The following is a 20,408-nucleotide window of genomic DNA, read 5'->3' on the forward strand; positions in this document are numbered from 1 at the left end:
AATCCTCAAAGCCTCACTGCTAGCTGGATATTATTTTCCATGTGAGGAAATGGATATGGTAGAACTAGGATTTGAATCCAGATCATCTTTCCCTCCTTGGGCTTCTTTAGCTGCATCATCCTGCTTCCTGACAAGCAGAATTACACAGAGCGTGAAGATGAACTCTGTCTCCCAATGAGAGACCATCACTGAGATGAGTAAGGTGAAACTACAGTTTAATGGAGAACATCAGAATTAGATGATCTTAGAGACCACTCAGTATAACCATTTGCCTGGTGACCTAACCTCTGGCAACATCACCATGAAGAATGTGGAGACCAATTTGGGACTTAGAATGACTGATGTCCTCCTGCTCTATCAAGAAAACTTTTACTAGAGAAAATTTTGCTGGAAAGCTGAGCTGTTGATCCAAGCACTAGAAACCCTTGAGAGTAGAGATGTCACATGCTTTTCCATTCAGTGAGGCCTCTGCCTAGGAAACCACTCTGCTGGCTCGACACAGGCATTTTGCATTGTTTGCCCATGCCAATCAGATTATAATTTGTTCCATGGGGGCAGTTTTCAAAGGGCTGAAGAGTTGGAATAGCTCTTGGACACAGAACTAGTACTGCTGGAGTCTTGCTGTCTCTTTGGTGATGTAAGCTTGTCAAAGTTGTCATTTGTAGTCAGAGAGCTAGCTGTGGTTAATAGGAAATAATTTCTCTGGTTATACACACACATACAGCCACACAAATGCACATGCTGTGTGAGGAAACCACAGTCTCTGCTCTTATATCTGTTCTAAATCTTGCACAGACCTGCCATCACCCTTATATATCATTATTTGAGTTGCTCAGTGTATCTCTCTTCACCTGTCAGTGAGTCTTTGTCATGCATAAATTATTTTCATTTCTTTTGTGAAGAGAGTCTTGCCTTAAGAGGATCTGAATTTCTCCAGACCATTCTTTAAGGAATTAGATAAAAACAATAATTGAATCTCTAGCAGATATTGAGCTAAATACTTTGCATTAGCTCATTTAATCCACACAAAAACTCTAATGAGGCAAGTACTATTATTAACTCCATGTTGTCAGTGATGAAAGACCTAGGTTATGCAACTTGCTCAAAGCACACAGATTCAGCTGAGATTCAACTGTGGCCCTAATGGATCTCAGCTTGCAGCCCAGTCTTCTTCTGCTTCTTCTAAGTATGCCAGGCTCTGTTCAGCAGAGGGTAACTGTTTTTAACTTCCTCTGAGTTTAGTTATTTTGGAATGAATGAAGGAGGAAATATTTGGTATAATTCTCATTTCTCTATAATTCTAGCATGAGGATTCTGAGATATGATTTAATTTTCCCAGTTACTTAAATATCAGGTTCATAACCTGCCACTCACATTGCTTTGTGTACTTAATGGAAACATTTTCTTTAGAAAAGTATATGTGTAAAATGAAATGTAGCTTCTGTGAGACAGGGGTATTAATAACTATGTCCTCAGAATCAAGAACATGTGCCTTCTCCACGGTATTGTGAAAGTTGCTCAGTCGTGTCTGACTCTTTGCGACCCCATGGACTATACAATCCATGGAATTCTCCAGACCAGAATACTGGAGTGGGTAGCCTTTCCCTTCTCCAGGGGATCTTCCCAACCCAGGGATAAAACCCAGGTCTCCCACATTGCAGGCAGATTCTTTACCAGCATAGCCACAAGCCCTATGGTAAGTGGTCAGTAAATACTTATTGATTAAATGGATGAATAAGAGGTTTAAGGTGTCATAAAGGTGTCTGTCTCCCTGAAAAAAATCACAGTAAACTCCTGTGGACTAAGTTCTCAGAGGCCAATTATTCTGAAATCTGAGAATAGTGTTATATTTATTGAAAGGGCGCCTGGCCTTTGGTGAGAAAAAGTCACATCTGTGCTTCTTTGTGAAGTATCTATGTCTCTTTGGAAATAATTAGAGGGCCTGATAAAGAGGAAAGGAGGGGTGGACAGGCAATATTATTTTCAGTTGTAACCCTAATAAAACCATGGTCCATGTGGTTCAGTCCATGAGAAACTTAAAATTCAAAGTGCTATCAAGTAGGAATTCTAATAAGTTGTGCATCTTTCAAACAACATAAATGGGACTACTATTAAAATTCTCTGTTCTCTTCTATGGACTCAGAAGTCTCTGGATCATCTCTTCCTCTCTGCAGAACCATCTTCCTCATCACCTACTACTGCACTTAGCCTCTGTAATCCCTCTCGATTAACAACTCTTCCTCATTGCCACGCTCTGCCTTTCCACACAAATGACTCTCAGTTGGTTATTTCTCTCCTGCTTAGGGTTCTCCAGAGAGTGAGATTCCTCTGCGTTTGTTGGTTTTCTTTTTTCCCTTCAGCTAGTCTCCAAACTCAGCATCATCAGTGGAAAAGCCCTCTGCAGAGGATGAGGCAGGGCCAGAGTAGGCAAAGTCCAAACTGTTTTGTAGACAGAAAGGAGGGGAAAGGCTGTGGAAATGTACAGACAGATACTTTCAACCTTTCAGTTATAACATGACTATCATGCCTAACTAGAGTGCTTCTCCCAATTATACAGTACTTTAAGAATCTACTAAAATCCAATTTTTCTAATAGCTGCTGCTGCTGCTAAGTCGGTTCAATCATGTCCGACTCTGTGCGACCCCATAGACGGAGGCCCACCAGGCTCCCCCATCCTTGGGATTCTCCAGGCAAGAACACTGGAGTGGGTTGCCATTTCCTTCTCCAACGCATGACAGTGAAAGTCAAAGTGAAGTTGCTCAATCGTGTCCTATTCTTAGTGACCCCATGGACTGCAGCCTACCAGGCTCCTCTGTCCATGGGATTTTCCAGGCAAGAGTACTGGAGTGGGTTGCCATTGCCTTCTCCATTTTCTAATAGCTATATATCAAAGAACTGTTACCTTCCAGAGAGAAATGACATTTATAAATCCATAGGCCAAGATGCGGAGAAGGCAATGGCACCCCACTCCAGTACTCTTGCCTGGAAAATCCCATGGACGGAGGAGCCTGGTAGGCTACAGTCCATGGGGTCGCTGAGAGTCGGACACGACTGAGCGACTTCACTTTCACTTTTCCCTTTCATGCACTGGAGAAGGAAATGGCAACCCACTCCAGTATTCTTGCCTGGAGAATCCCAGGGATGGCGGAGCTTGGTGGGCTGCCGTCTATGAGGTCGCACAGAGTCGGACACGACTGAAGCGACTTAGCAGCAGCAGCAGGCCAAGATGAAAGCAATGTTTCATTACAGCTCTTAGTTTTCTACATTATTTTGTAGCTTATTTGTTAATTCAACCCAGCATTTAGTCATTTTGTGCAAAATAGATTTAGGATCTAAATCCTTATTTACAAATAGATTTAGGATCTATCCTTTTTTCCAGCACAGCCAAATTGGTTGGTACTATATTAAACTGAGAATGCTAACTTGCTTAGCCACCCTCCTTGTGCACATCAAAACTTCTCATTGTCACATTTCTGCCCAGATATTAATAACATGAGTGGGAAGGAGAATAAATGCATGAAGTGCTGCTGCTCAGCCTTTTTAAGCCTGTGGAACTTTCCTCTTCTGCTTTGGCTGAAGATGGGGTGATGATTAGGCATGCTGGGAGCCCAGCTGTCTTAGGGAAAAACCCTAAAGGGAGAATCTGTCAATTGAAACAAATTTTTGGATCCTAAGATGGAAACCTAGATGGAACCAATTTTCATGCTACAGCACTACCATCAGGACTGAGCACATCAGGATAATAAGAGGCAGACGGCTTTCAGCAAAATGAAAAATTCGAGGGCACCACACATATGGTCACAGTTTCCAAACTTTGAAGGAATGCTGCCCCTGAAAGTGTATCTGTTTAATCTCTCCCAAGTCCAAAGGCAGGGAACCCTCAAGGGCATCATGTATTTCTTTTAATTAAAGCTGGCCCTTGTACCTTCGTAGATGGAAACATTTATCAGTCTTATGACCAGAGCAGTGGGAATTTGCTCTTGGGAAAAGAGAGTTCAGGGAACCATGTTCCATTTATTGAAGGAAGAGGAAGATGTAGATCCAAAAAAAAAAAAAGATAGCCCTGGAAATAGATATTCGCAGAGATCTAAGGAGACACTGGAACCACAGCATTCCAAGGGCTAAGAACACACGCTCTAGAACAGAGATGGCATCTGGAAGACAGGGACTCCTCCAGCCCATAGATACGGTTATTGGGTACTTGGAACATTTAAAGAAACACATTTGAAATAGATGCTGATGTTTTAAAATTAGATTTCACATTGAAAATATTCAGATTACTGATTTGAAAAAAATCAGCAGACCTGGGCACACACTTCTACACCGTCTCAAAGAGGTGGAACTGAGCAGCCAAGCCAGCATGGACTCTGGCATTTGCTGTGACCCCTTTGTGGCCTGTTTTACTTATTTGTATTATCTTCCTTGCCTTAGAAAGCCATGAACGGTCCTGGCCCAATTCTGGTTTGGCCACTTACAGGTATGACTCTCTGATCATATCACTTAAGGCTTTCAAGTCTTTAATCTCTCTAGTGGAGGTAATACTTTACCACAGTGTTGGGAAGGTTAGGTAAGACATTGTATGTAGAGTGCTTAGCTCGAGGCCTGGCACATAGGCACTTCATACATAGTAACCACTATTATCGCGAATGTTGCTCTTACTGAACAAACCTGTCCAAATCCTTTTATCACTTCTTTTTTAATATAAATGAGGATACACGAAAATGATGACCATAGATACGTGCCTCCTACTGCTCAAAACTTTTGGGTCACCGAATGTACTTTGAAACAATCAGATTATGTAATTTGCCTAAAGCCATGTATAAACTGGGCAACTGTCTATTTCAATTAATCACCATAAGGAGACAGTGCTGAAAACTGAAGAGTTCCATGGAGAAGTGCCACGGTGTGGGGCAGGCCAGAAGTGGTACAGAGGTCCATGGCTCCATCTATTAGGTAAGGACACCCACTAATCACCCCTGAGAGTGCATGCATTCCAGTGAAAGGACTTCACAGCTGGGAGACATTCAAATCACTTCTCCATCACCACCAGGTAACTTCAGTCATAGAACTACTATAAGTTTTGAGTTTCATTTTATAATTTGTAAAACAGAGACAGTGGCAACCTATCCTACAGAGCTGTTGTGAATGTTAATTAAAATAATGAGCACTTAAATACTTGCACACAGTAAGTGCTCAAAACACAGTAATTATAAATAAGAGTCAGAGTAAATTACAATCGGTAATCTATTGAAAATAGTTAAAATCTTTATTGAAAAATAATAATCCTCAAGAGTTTAAGAAAACTAACTGGTAAACTACGGCAAAAGGTGATACATATAACCTCACATTAGTGTCATGTACTTTTTTACCCCATTATAATTACCATTATTTACTGATCACTTTCCATTAATGCCTCATTACTCCCAATGACATTACTGATAATGCTTCAGGGGGTTTGTTTGATTTGTATTCAAAAGTTGTGGTGCATGGTCTCTTCCTAATATGTGTGGTATTGTGCTTCATTTTAATTATAATTTAGATGTAAAATTCTGCTTCAGCCTTCTTTTCTACTTCAGTCTAGTCCTAACTGATTAGAACTGAGAATTACAAATTCTATGTGTACATTCTATTTAAAATACTCTGAGACCCAGCTGTTTGAAGTGACCTGGTCACTGTTTGCAAATGAATGTATCTTGGTTCTCAAAGTGGCCAGTGTGTTTGTTCAGTCAAGTCTCTTTTCCCTTGAGCAGTCTTACTTCTAAAGCCTCTCTCTATTTTAAAATTTTGCTATAACGGAGGCTAAGGACAGCATTTTATCCACCTGGGATACTACCTGTAGTAATAAAATCAGATAGTGACTCTCCAGCATCACACAATGACAGTGAGAAGGTGAATTAACTCATGCAGGGCTGACATTTATATATTTGTATAATGAAGGTCAGAGAGGCCAAACTGCAAGTGTGATTTCCTACACAACCAATTATGTCTGCAATGAAAACATCCTCCTCTACTGATGTAAGTCATGAATGAATTTCCTTGCCCTGGAAAACTAGGGTGGCTATTTCTCTGCTCCTCAGAACACAGATCTGAACAACCTGCTTGTGAGGCTGGTGCCTTACCAGTGTCATTTTTGTGTGCAAAGGCTCAGCTTTTCCTTTCCTGTGACCATGTCCCAGTGTGACTAAGAACACACTGTTCAAAGGCAAATAAGTATTAAGACAAAGACAAGGCTGCCTTAACATTGGCAGGAAAAATTAAGTTTTTACAAAAGAGAAAAGCAAAACTCAAGAAGGAAAAGATAAACCTTGGACACAAAATAATCAATACTGTTCCTATTTCATGAATTGAATGCTTTGTTTTTTTTTCTTTAAATGTAAGTTGGTCAAAGTTTAATAAGAAGACATGTAACATGCTCTCCTCTTGTCTTTCATAAATTGAATGCTTTGTTTTTTTTTCTTTAAATGTAAGTTGGTCAAAGTTTAATAAGAAGACATGTAACATGCTCTCCTCTTGTCTTTCTGAGCTCTTGTAACTTTTATTAGGTTCCTAAAAGATTGAAGAGAATATATTTTAACTGCTTGTTAAAGTCAAAGTCACTCTGAATTTTCTTCCCATATCCATAAAGTTTTATGAGACTCCTTATTTTGAAGACTTGCAAAGTAAGAATACTTGTCTTAAAACAAGACAGAGCTTTTTATTGCTCCTTTGTGAGCAAGAACTCCCCAAGGACACTGTCCTACAAATCTCAGGCTTCATTCTCCAGTTTCCAGCAAGGCTGTCAATTGGTCAGACTTATCCCTAGGTTCCTTTCCACTGCCTCCTCTCTCCATCATTTGCTCATTCTCTCTTTCTTTCCTTTTCCCGTGCTCTTAGTGAGCATGGAAAACCCTCTCTTTTTCCAAGATAAAGATATTCAAAGCTGGAGTGGATATCTGCTGGGTTTGCTTGTCTATCATCTTTGTGCTCTAGTAGCAGAACCTCTTTTTCCATTTGGTAATCCATCCATGTGATTTTGGTAAAGCTATCAACCAAACTGAAGTGGAGACATGAACCAGTAAGGATACCATGCCTTGGACCCACAGCAGTTCCAGAAGTGAGCACTGATGGATGCAGGATGAACAGGGACCTGGAGAGAGAGTTTCAAGCTATTTGGAATCACTAGCTATGGAGATTCATGCGGTTGCTGGGGAAACAGCTTACCTGTTTCACTGGAAACTCATTGTGAGAATAAAACCAAAGTTGCTATGACTATATTTACTGTCAGAGTCAAAGGTGAGAGAGGCAAATCTCACATCATTTTAGTTCCTGGATTCAGCCAATGTGTGGGGCCAGCCACTTATTTTCAACTTCCACATTCTGAAACCAACAAAATGTCTTTTAGTGTAAGCTAGTTGAGTTGCATTTCTATTATTTACAACTAAAAGAGCCCAGATTCTTTTACAGCTTTAAGAATTTCGCCATTTAGTGAGGAAATGCATCATTATAGAGGAGAAAGGCAGATTGTAATAAGTGCACAGGAGGGACCTGAAGAAATCAAATAGAGGGCATACAACACAGAGGATTAATTCTGATTGAGGACACCATGAAAATCTACAGTGGCGGAAGACTTAGTGTTGCAGCTGGGTGTTGTAGAGTAAGTGGAATTTCCAGTGGTGTGAAGAGGCAGCATGGAAGGAAGTGGTACTGACAAATGGTATCATGCTTGGAAGGTACAGTGTGAGGAAAAGCATGGCATGTCAGAGGACTGATGAGTGGTTCAATGGGGCAGGACCTAATGTACGTGGATGTATGTCTGAAGCAGGTAGTCAGTCAGTGGGCTGGAATGAGTCACCTTTTGGTAACCTTTGCATACCATTCTAAGAAGCAAACCTATTATTCTCTAAGCAGGGGGAAGCTGCTGATATTTTCCATAACAGGATTAACATGATTAGATGTATGTTTCAGGAAGAAAATTCCACCTCCCTCCCTGGGCTCAGCCATGATTTTCTGGAGGATGGCCTCCCTGGATTTCCTGATTCAACTCACTGCCTCTATTATCTGTTCCTGGCATCTCATCTCACTTATGCAAAGGTACAAAACCTGAGCAGTAATTTCTGAAACAATTCTGAGACTTAATCTAGGATAAGGTTAGGTAAGATGACACACCCTGGTCATCAAATTTAAGGGCACTGGCACCAGCCGGGTGATTTAGGCATATCACTTGATGGAGGGTACCCAGTTTATGCCTCACCCAGATCCCCGATCCAAGGTAGGTGCATGCATCTCACCGCTGATGTTGATAAGGATGATGTTGATACTGGTGACGAGTCTTAGCTGCTACAGCTCACAGCTGCCCTTTACCAGAGAACAGCCTGAACCCCGACCCCTGCCTGCAGCCAGTGACCGACTGATATGGAGTACAAATGCCAAACATCCATGCTGTGTATCAGTTTAAACTGTGGTATTTATTATTCATGCTCTAGGATTCTCCCATGATTCCTTGCTTCTCTCATTTCCTTAATAAATCACTTACACAAGAACCCATCTCAGGCTCTGCTTCTAGGAACCTGACCTAACACATATGACCTTATTTGTAAAATTGACCTTATTGTAAGTCTTAAATTGTTAGTGTCAGTAACAAATAAGTAAAAATCAGTTGACATAATTAAGTAAAATTAGATGTATATTAATATAAGGGAGGAATTGTGCTGGAGGAAGCACAAGCTGGAATAAAGATTGCTGGGAGAAATATCAATAACCTCAGATATGCAGATGACATCACCCTTATGGCAGAAAGCAAAGAAGAACTAAAGAGCCTCTTGATGAAAGTGAAAGAGGAGAGTGAAAAAGTTGATGTAAAGCTCAATATTCAGAAAACTAAGATCATGGCATCCGGTCCCATCACTTCATGCCAAATAGATGGGGAACCAGTGGAACGGGTGGCTGACTTTATTTTTCCTGGGCTCCAAAATCACTGCAGATGGTGATTGCAGCCATGAAATTAAAAGACACTTACTCCTTGGAAGGAAAGTTATGACCAAACTAGACAGCTTATTAAAAAGCAGAGACATTATTTTGCCAACAAAGTATGGTTTTTCCAGTGGCCATGTATGGATGTGAGAGTTGGACTATAAAGAAAGCTGAACACTGAAGAATTGATGCTTTTGAACTGTGGTGTCAGAGAAGACTCTTGAGAATCCCTTGGACTGCAAGGAGATCCAACCAGTCCATCCTAAAGGAGATCGGTCCTGGGTGTTCATTGGAAGGACTGATGTTGAAGCTGAAACTCCGATACTTTGGCCACCTGATGCGAAGAGCTGACTCATTTGAAAAGACCCTGATGCCGAGAAAGATTGAGGGCAGGAGGAGAAGGGGACGAGAGAGGATGAGATGGTTGGATGGCATCACCAACTCAATGGACATGGGTTTGGGTACACTCCTGGAGTTGGTGATGGACAGAGAAGCCTGGTGTGCTGCGGCTCATGGGATTGCAAAGAGTCGGACACAACTGAGTGACTGAACTGAATTGAATATAAGGGAAACAGAATATTGCCTGGCATATAGCAGGTGTTAGGTAATATTTGTTTTTATTAATGTTATAATATTACTTCTTCAAACACTTTAGGTCTTACCAGATTTCCCCTCACTCTTTACTTCTCTTCTACAAATATTTGAGTGTTTATTATATACCGAGCACTGTTCTAGTGACAAATTTGGGCAAGCTACCGAACTGAGCTGCAGTTTACTCATTTGTAAAACAGAGATACTCTAAATCTAATATATAGGATAGTGGTGAGATTAAATGATAAAATGTTTATAAAACACTTAGCTCATGTCTAGTGAGCATTCTATAAACTTTTCCTTTTTGATCCCTTCCTGCTAATCATTTTCTGGCATGTAGATAGCAGACACAACCAGAGGGGTATTATTTACTAGTTGTGGACTCAATTTGACAGATATATTATTCCTATGCTTAAAGGATTAGTAATAGAACTTCCCTAACAATGATAACCTTGCTTTTCCCTATTAAGCACTGTGATCCCTGCATATATTATTGTATTGTACATGCTGCCCTGGTGGGTCAGTGGTAAAGAACCCACCTGCAAATGTAGGAGATGTGGATTCAATCCCTGGGTCGGGAAGACCCCCTGGAGGAGGAAATAGCAACCCACTCCAGTTTTCTTGCCTGAAGAATCCCATGGACAGAGGAGCCTGGCGGGCTATAGTCCATGGGGTCGCAAAGACTTGGACCCAACTGAGTGACTAAACAACAACAATGCTGCAATTGACATATTGTCAAATCACAAATTGATATTAGGTTCTATGCTGTGAACTGCCATCGAGGGGTCACCTCGAGCAGGTTAGTGGTCGCCTTTATGTCAAAAGTCCACACTCGGCCCTCTGTAGGCACCGCTCATAGTAATGAGAATGTGGCCATGATGAAAGCCTGCATGCTGAAAGCCAGTCCAGAGAGCAGAGGTGAACTTGACGGTAAAGCAGAATTTGAACCCAGTTATGTAAGTGGTGCTTTCAGTTCCCTTGATCTTTGTGGAAAAAAAAGTTGTTTTTTTGTTTTTTTTTCATTCTGCCTCTTTCAGTGCAAGTACAGGATTTCATAGTTTTCCTGGGCTACTTTTTCTGCCACAGCTTAAGTGAAAGAAACAGAAAATGACTGAAATTTCTCTTGCATTCCAGCAGAAAGCAGACAGAAATTAGCACAGCACTGGGTAAATTTGATGTGTTGAAACTGAGGATCAGACCATACCCTATGTCATATGCTCTATGACATTTTTTATGTCAAATATACAAGATGGTCAATGGAGTCCAAAATGCACTATTGTTGTTGTTGTTGTTGTTTTTCTTTTTCAGCCATGACTCCTCACAGTGATCTGTTAAGACAGTACACATTTCTTTTGATTTATACAATCCAAATAAATGCTGTCTATCATCACAGTGATTACCGTGTTTAAATAGTTGGGATGTAAATATTTTTTAACCTGAAATTCTTTCTTGCTATTTGGGCTGCTACCGGTTTTTTATTCTTTCATGTAATATGGTGGCTTAACTGAAAAGATGAAAATACGATGCCACTAACTGAATTAAAAAATAGATATGAATATAAGATGGAATGGCTAGAAATTAATAAGGAATTGTTTTGAAACTGCAATAAGTTTTGAAATTTATATTCAGTTACTTACAGTACTTGCTCTAGAAACCTACATCTGAGGAGAGTTGAAAGAAAGATCATTATCATCATCATCATGTTTTTACATATTGTCTCTTTCTTCCCAAGGACTAAAAGTGCTTCAGAAACATTGTAGCTGAATCAATAGAAGAAAGGGAGTAGCTCTAATGGTTAACAAGTGGGGACCCAAATGGGGACACAAAAACACAAATAGCGCAGGACCAAGAGGGTGAATTGCTCTTATAGTCTTTATAGTAAAACAACTCTCTGTGTATTTTATTATATATTCATTAAATATTTTATGTATTCTTTTATATATTTATTAAACATAGTATCTGCTATGTGCAAATCTCTGAACTAGGTGCAATGGAGGGAAAAAAATCAGAATCTTGCATGACCCAAGGTCTCAGGGAGATAAGGATGTTGTGCTCACACATGTCAGACCACAGCTAAGGGCATGGGTGGGCTCTGTGAGAAAATCTTTGAGGGTGTCTGAATATGAAACTACCAGCTTCCAGGCTCCACCTGCTGCATCATAATGAAAACTTCACCTAGTAACTAAATCCATGTTAAGAGAGTCCTACCTGCCAAGTCTGGAGCTAGGAGAGCAGAGAGGCTCCTCTCAGTATATACTGTTCATCCTTCTACCTCTTCATTCATTCACACGTCCACTTAATAAATTTTTGTCAATCATGGTGAGAAGTCGTGCCGTGGGTATTGAACAAATAGGACTTGTGCGAGGAGCTGAGAACAGAGGGATAGAACAGAAAGAGTTGTGATGCTTACATTCTCATGGGGGGAATGGACATTTAACAGTTATCACACAACTCATTAATTGTACCTGTGATAGGGAAGAACAAATCTGACTCCATATTACATCCATTCCTTTTGCTTTAACTTTTGTGCTTCGTTGCTTGTGCTGGCCCTGAACCTTTTGTAAAAGTGTGTTGCCTATAGCCTGAAATTCAGCCTATTCTCAGAGCTTTGACTTTTAAGAGTCCATTCATACAGAGATGAAAATTTGCAGAACAGAGAATAACATCTGTCTTGTTGGAGGTTTGTAGGAGTATGTCCTGACCTGACCTCAGTGGATAGCTGCAAGACAAAGGTTTCCAAAACCAAGAAATTTGCAACAATTAACCACGCCCTCCCTTCACCATGTCTTTAAAAATGCTTTGTTGAAACCCTTCAGGGAGTTAGGGCTGGGGGGCATGATCTACCTGTCTCCTTGGATGGCCCTGCAATAAATCTTTCTCTGCTCCAAACTCTGACATTTTGGTCTGTTTGGCCTCACTGTGCATTGGGCATGTGAACTTGCATTCCATAACAGTACCTGTGATAAGAGCTTCAAAGAAGAAATAAAGATTGAAAAGGGGAGTAGGGGTGGAGGAGGACACTGAATCTGGTCTGAAAGAATCATGAAAACTTTTAAAGGAAGGAAAAATGGCCAATTGAGGCCTGTACAAGCTAGCTAGTGAAGAGAAAGTTGAGGTGCAGGGATGTAGAGGGAATGGGTTGTTAAATGTCCTAAAGAGTGCACTGCCTTGCCCTCCCTTCTCCCACTGTTAGGACAGAGTTCCTGTGCTGCTCTCAGGAACCACTGGCTCTAGAGGCAGGCAGGGGAGAAAGCCGTTGTGCTTGGGTCCACCCAGAAAAAAAGGGTACCCAAACCCCTGGATCAGTTTTGGAGATGCAGAAACTGGTATCATTGCCCATATTTCTATGTAGTGTGTGACCCAAACATTAAACTGACTTCCTCCCAGATGGCCCAAGCTGAGAGGTGGGAATAAGTTCATATATCACATAGCGAGATTATTCATCCATGACATAGTTGTTCATTCGCTAAGTCATGCCCGACTCTTTGCAACCCCATGGACTGCAGCATGCCAGGCTCCTCTGTCCTTCACTATCTCCCAGAGTCTGCTCAAATTCATGTCCATTGAGTTGGTAATGCTATCTAACCATCTCATGGATGCACTTTGATGGCAGTTTGAAATAGACCACAGAATTTGATAAATCCCACAACATTTGAGAGTAGAATATAAACCCAATGTGTTTTAGATACCCAGACTGGTCTGTCAACAATAGAGGTAGAAAAGATGAATTTATATTACAGGTATCAGATAAAATATTGTGTGATCTTTTCCATTCTAGGACTGTTAGACTGCTGAGACCAAGTTTATTGTTTAAGTTCAGTTCATGATCTGTTTTTGAAGTGAAATTACCATTTGCATGATCAAATTCACCAATCTGAGTGGTTGTTTTCATGCTATACTGACACAAACCTCTAACACTTGAAGGGTCATGGGTTTTTCTTTGTTTAAAGATAAGATTCAACATGGTACAGAGTAGTAGGGGAAAATCCAGGTAAATGATTAACTGATGGTTTGGTGACCGGAAATGTGCCCTTGGATCATGGAATCACATCCCATATTCTGTAACTAAGGAGATTTAGAAATATTTAGAGTTCATGGCATAGGCATAATAAAAATAATAGCTATCTTGGACTGAAGACAGACACTATGCTGTGTACTTTATAAGATCCAACTTATTTAATCTTCCTATACACTTTATAATATAAGTGCTTTTATTATCCTAATTTTACCAAGACGAAACAAGACCTAGAAAGAATAACTAATTTGCCTAAGATCACAGCTAATAATTGGTAAGGTCAGGATTTGGCCTCCAGATCTAAGTCTAGGGTTTGCAACTAAATCAGTAGTTTTGCCCTGTGCATATGTGAAAGGCAAACAAAATCCCACAGATCATTCCTTACTATAGATTATTACCACCAGAAATTTTCCTCATTAGTAAAGGGGAGCTAGTTACAGGTAGCAGCCCATATTATTATTTAACTTTTTCCCTTTTATTATAACAGTGGACTTCTTAATGATTCTTTAAAAAAAGTTTTAGTTTGTACATTTATCTTAGGTTAACTAAAAGGTATCTAAATGCATTTGGCTTAGATGAGGACTAACATGTTCTTATAAATTTTATGATACAAACAGAAGAAACTTGGAGATGGCCTTAACAAAACCCAGAGCATTTGACAGCCACTAACACGCATCATGTTAGTAGAAGAAATGGGGGGAATTAAAAATCCTGGAGAAATATATCAATTTAGATGAGGCTCTAAAAATCTCAGTTTTACATTGAAAATTTTAATAAATTATTATTTTACCACAAATGTTTCCATTATGCCTGAAAAAAAAATATGACAAGAGTAAAAGGAAGAGGAAGCTGATTGACAAGTTTCCTGGAAGCAAGTAAAAGCCACAGGGGTGAGGGATGGTCCGGGGTAGGAGTGGGGGGGGTGAGGTGGGTGCTGAGAAGAGAGAGGCTGGCATTTTGGAAAAGGCACAGACTGTGAAGGCGACTTAGGCCCTAAATCAAATCTCAGTTCAGCCACTTAAGAACCTTGATCTTGGACAAGTTTCTTACACTCTCCAAACTTTAATGTTCTCATGTATAAAATGGCAAAACTATACCTACAATAGGACTCATGTGAAGACTTAATGAGAGAGCAGTAACAGTGTTGCTATTTGGTGATGTTTTATTACACACCAATTATTATACATACTTATATCAATTATAAAATGAAAACTATAAAGTGTCATTATTCTCATTCTATGGATGAGTGAAGTGATGCTTAAAGAGGCTACACTGTTTAAGGTCACAGAAATAGTGGGGAAGGGAGTTGTGATTCACCTGCATTTGTTGTGAATGCCAAGGCAAGGTTCCTCTATACCATGAGATAAACTGATTCAGGGTCATAGTCTGAACTACCATTTAAGAAACATTTTGTGTGAACCTGAGCTGAATGCTCTATGTACATTATTTCCATTAGTGACAACTTGAGGAAATAGGCCTTATCATCCTTACTTCACAGATAAATCAATTTTGAGTCTTGGAAACTTAAGTCATTTGCCCAAGGTCACAATGGTAAGTGATGAACCTGAACTCTGAACCAAGATCCGTCTGATCTTAAAGCTATGCCTTTCTTTCTTATATCACATGTTGTTCAGTGGTAAGTCAGAACTGCCATATTGTAGGTGGTACTTATTAAAAAGCAGAGACATTACTTTGCCAACAAAGGTCCGTCTAGTTAAAGCTATGGTTTTTCCAGTAGTCATGTATGGATGTGAGAGTTGGACTATAAAGAAAGCTGAGTGCTAAAGAATTGATGCTTTTGAACTGTGGTGTTAGAGAAGACTCTCGAGAGTCCCTTGGACAGCAAGGAGATCCAACGAGTCCATCCTAAAGGAAATCAGTCCTGAATATTCATTGGAAGGACTGATGCTAAAGCTGAAACTCCAATACTTTGGCCACCTGATGCAAAGAGCTGACTCATTGGAAAAGACCATGATGCTGGGAAAGATTGAAGGCAGGAGGAGAAGGGGACAACAGAGAAAGAAATGATTGGATGGCATCACCGACTCAAGGGACATGAATCTGAGTAAACTCCGGGAGTTGGTGATGGACAGGGAGGCCTGGTGTGCTGCAATCCATGGGGTTGCAAAGAGTCAGACACAGCTGAGGAACTCAGCTGAACTGAGGTGGCACTAGTGATTTTTGCTGAAAATCTTTTTTTCCTCTCATCAACATCCAACTGTACAGAATATCTTGACAACAGTTACAGCAGAACTGAGAAGGTGAAGACTCTGCTAGGTCAAAATATTACAGTTCTATCCTTCACACTTTAGACTCAAAGATACTCCTTCCATATTGTTTAAGAGTAGATCAGCCTCAAGATCAGAATATCTGATTATAAAGAAGCATAATATGCTGAAAAATCTGGTCAACATTTAGCACTCACAAAGCATGTAATGAGTATCAATTTACACACTATATGATTCTAGACCCTTTTGGTGAAACCCAAAGGGAAAGCCTGATCCTTGCCTTGAAGAATGTTATATGCAACATATTTATCCTCTGCTTGGGTCGTCTCCAAAAGCATCACCTACAGTGGTACAGGAAAATATTGTTTTCAAGAGGATTGCTGTGTTAAAGCCCAAGGAGTGACTGCTGGAGAGGTGTTTTGATACTTTGTTGTTGTTGTTCAGTGGCCCAGTCATGTCCAAATCTTTGCAACCCCATGGACTCCAGCAAGCGAGGCCTACCTGTCCATCGTCAGCTCCCAGAGTTTACACAAGCTCATGTCTGTTGAGTTGGTGACGCCATCCAACCATCTCATCCTCTGTCGTCCCCTTCTCCTCCCGCCTTCAATCTTTCCCAGCATCGAGGTCTTTTCCAATGAGTCTGTTCTTCAAGTCAGGTGGCCAAAGTATTGGAGTTTCAGCTTCAGCAGCAGTCCTTCTAATGAATATTCAGGACTGATTTCCTTTAGGATTGACTGGTTGGATCTTCTTGCAGCCCAAGGGACTCTCAAGACTCTTCTCCAACACCACAGTTCAAAATCATCAATTCTTTGGTGCTCAGCTTTCTTTAGAGCCCAACTCTCACATCCATACATGACTACTGGAAAAACCATAGCTTTGAATAGGTGTAACTTTGTTGGCAAAATAATGTCTCTGCTTTTTAATATGCTGTCTAGGTTGGTCATAACTTTCCTTCCAAGCAGTAAGTGTCTTTTAATTTCATGGCTGCAGTCACCATCTGCAGTGATTTTAGAGCCCCCCAAAATAAAGTCTGTCACTATTTCCACTGTTTCCTCATCTATTTGCCATGAAGTGATGGGACCAGATGCCATGATCTTAGTTTTTTGAATGTTGAGCTTTAAGCCAACTTTTTCACTCTCTTCTTTCACTTTCATCAAGAGGCTCTTTAGTTCTTCTTCGCTTTCTGCCATAACGTTGGTGTCATCTGCATATCTGACATTATTGATATTTCTCCTGGCCATCTTGATTCCAGTCTGTGCTTCATCCAGTCCAGCGTTTCTCATGATATACTCTGTATATAAGTTAAATAAGCAGGGTGACAATATACAGCCTTGATGTACTCCTTTCCCAATTTGGAACTAGTCTGTTGTTTCATGTCCAGTTCTAACTGTTGTTTCCTGACCTGCATACAGGTTTCTCAAGAGGTAGATCAGGTGGTCTGGTATTCCCATCTCTTTCAGAATTTTCCAGTTTGTTGTGGTCCACACAGTCAAAGGTTTTGGTGTAGTCAATAAAGCAGAAGTAGATGTTTTACTGGAACTCTCTTGCTTTGTCAATGATCCAGTGGCTGTTGGCAATTTGATCTCTGATTCCTCTGCCTTTTCTAAAACCAGCTTAAACATCTGGAAGTTCAAGGTTCATGTACTGTTGAAGCCTGGCTTGGAGAATTTTGATCATTACTTTACTAGCATGTGAGATGAGTGCAATTGTGCGGTAGTTTGAGCATTCTTTAGCATTGCTTTTATTTGAGATTGGAATGAAAACTGACCTCTTCCAGTCCTGTGGCCACTGCTGATTTTCCAAATTAGCTGGCGTATTGAGTGCAGCACTTTCACAGCATCATCTTTTAGGATTTGAAATAGCTCAACTGGAATCCCATCACCTCCACTAGCTTTGTTCGTAGTGATGCTTTGTCTAACTCAGTGAAACTATGAGTCATGATGTGTAGGGCTACCCAAGACAGACAGGTCATGGTGGAGAGTTCTGACAAAACGTGGTCCACTGGAGAAAGGAATGGCAAACCACTTCAGTATTCTTGCCTTGAGAAAGCCATGAACAGTATGAGAAAAAGAAAAGTATATTTGTCTAAATTCAAGTTTATTGGAAATTATGTTCATCCTCTTTTTCACGTAAGAGTCATTACTCATTTGTGACAAACAGCAATTGCAAATAGAAGTGAATTTAAAAAGAGAACCAAAGTAGGAATAAGAAAGGTAAAATAACAGGAGCTATTTTGTATTCTCTCTCAAATAAAAGTGATATTTTAGAGGTGAGGTAACAAGCTACTTTAAAATATTACTCTGAAAGAACAAGGAGTGTACAGCAAATCAACAGCAAAATGAGAACTTCTTTGGCATTTGTAATAATCAAGTTTTGAGTAGGGGAAACAAAAGCTATTCAACAATTTTTAAAGAAGTGTTAAAAAGTTTCATATCACTGAAACATCTTTTTTATAACTCAAAATAATGACAAATACTTTGACAAATTATTTCCTAAAATGATTTTGATTATCAGTGTCTAACAGGTGGAGGTTCACTGCTGTTCAGGCTCTTTGTCCTGCCATCAGACCCAGAATTTCTTCCATGCAGTCTTCTCCAGGCTTAATTATTTCTCAGGGGCTAATCTACAAAGAGATCAGACTCCCAACACAAAGGCTCATTTTATGCCCCATGTTTCCTAGTACTTGTACCTGGGTTTTGAAATTATGTCATTTCAGGACAGATAGTGTCTATAAGCACTATATGAGTGGACTTTGATTTGACCATTTAATTGAGAGCATTTTAATAGTTGCTGATGACTATATGCTTTGATAGATTCAGTAATGGATGGATTGATTATACCACATTAGAGTTAGTTCAGCTTGCCCTGAAAGTGAAAGTAGCTCAGTCGTGTCTGACTCTTTGCGACCCCGTAGACTATAGACCCCATAGACTATACAATCCATGGCATTCTCCAGGCCAGAATACTGGAGTGGGTAGCCATTCCCTTCTCCAGGGAATCTTCCCAACCCAGGGATCAAACCCAGGTCTCTGGCATTGCAGGTGGATTCTTTACCACCTGAGCCACAAGGGAAGCCCAAGAATATTGGACTGGGTAGCCTATCCCTTCTTCAGTGCATCTTCCCAACCCAGGAATCAAATCAGGGTCTCCTGCATTGCCGGCAGATTCTTTACCAACTGAGCTATCAGGGAAGCCACACCAATTCAACTGACTGAGAGATGTTTAGCGGATCCTAGTGGGTGACTTGTTTCTGATTCTGCCAATATTGTAAATGATTTGTAGAGAAGAATCAACATGCTGTTTAAAAAGCCTACAGACATTGTATTGTAAGATGTCATCAATGCTACTAAAGTCAGAAAATAAAACAAACATGATCTGGATAGATTGAGAGTACAACTGAAGCTAAATAAGGTTCACCATAGAAAGAAAATGAAAGCTCATAAGCTTGTGGTAAGAATCACAAACATAAATATTATTGTTCAGAAAAGTGAACATTCACAAGTATAAACATTATTGTTTGGGAAATATGAGAAGGACTGAATTAAACAAAGATGGTTGATGCACCAGAATGGAAAACACAAAGAGCAGAGTCTTCTGGTGAGACCAATAAAGAGAATCATGTTACTATGGCAAATACCCTTTTCACACTTGACTGCCTTTAATTGCCAGTTACAATCAAATGAGGCATTTGCAAATAAATACCTTTACACTGGAAGTCTCTGCTCTCTTTGAAGATTACTCGTTGAGACACAATTAAGCATGGGAAATACTGCATGGAAAAAAAAATTCTAGGCCCAACACTGTGTGTGTGAGTGTGTGTGTGTGTGTATGTGTGTATAGTATATAAGGGAGTGAATGCTAAAGGTTCAGAGAATATGTTAACATCACATTTCCTAAAACCTGGATCTAAATGAGAAGGTGAGCAATTAAATAAACATATTTTGATCTGATCACCTTAGTTCAGTACAACCATGTGCAGTCCATAGATAGTAGACAAAATCTACCCTGAATTATATACCAACGCAGGGATATTTTCATCATTTCAGATGAAATTATGAATTATTTAGACCAAAAACCTCACTTTCCTGTGACCGAAGACTCATTTGAATGCAAGTATTTTCCTAGGAATTTTGTAAGGTGGATTTAATTTCTTCTTTATTAAACTAAATTCTGACTCATATGTGGTTCATTATTTATTCCCCAAGCATTTTAATAATGCACATAAATCTATGGTCACATCCACCATTAGAAGTAAATAGAAGAACCAAAACCATTGAGACCACAAGAGAAGAAGTGGAGTGTCCAGAGCCTTTCATAAATATTTACTGAGCACTCAATTGTACATGAGGGCTGCTTTCAATGTTAACAGCAATGTGAAGATAAGTACCACTGTACTCTTCATTAGGCAAATCATATCTGGAGAAACATGTATAGTGTTAGGTTTCTTGCTTTAAATGTCTGAGCTGAAAGTAAGAGATAAATGTTACCTGAGGGAAATGAAATGAATCAGTGATGATGAACCTGAAAAAGAAGAGGTGTGGTGAAAATAAGGTAGTAACCTTAAACCCCATGAAGAAAGAGACCACCTCTGATTTATTCTTCTATGCAAACTGGCATAAAATAAA

At 39.9% G+C, this 20,408-nt stretch overlaps 1 protein-coding gene across 5 annotated transcripts in view; it reads right to left on the minus strand.

The window, feature by feature from the left end:
* The window catches only part of LOC145511447 (uncharacterized), a 407,802-nt gene that overhangs the window by 216,014 nt on the left and 171,380 nt on the right, over window positions 1-20,408 (minus strand). For 2 of the 5 annotated variants that reach the window (XR_014057863.1, XM_081504778.1), the window contains exons 3-4: window positions 11,749-11,908; window positions 7,201-7,356 (exon numbers count right to left, since the gene is read on the minus strand). The gene's annotated coding sequence lies outside the window, so the exon portion shown is untranslated. Of the gene's footprint in view, window positions 1-7,200; window positions 7,357-11,748; window positions 11,909-20,270; window positions 20,305-20,408 lie in introns of all 5 variants that reach the window. The other 3 variants (XR_014057864.1, XR_014057862.1, XR_014057860.1) reach the window with 2 other exon arrangements.

The sequence above is a fragment of the Giraffa tippelskirchi genome, chromosome 6 (genome assembly GCF_054371585.1).
Source record: "Giraffa tippelskirchi isolate mGirTip1 chromosome 6, T2T-mGirTip1v1.2.pri, whole genome shotgun sequence".
Lineage (NCBI taxonomy): Eukaryota > Metazoa > Chordata > Mammalia > Artiodactyla > Giraffidae > Giraffa > Giraffa tippelskirchi.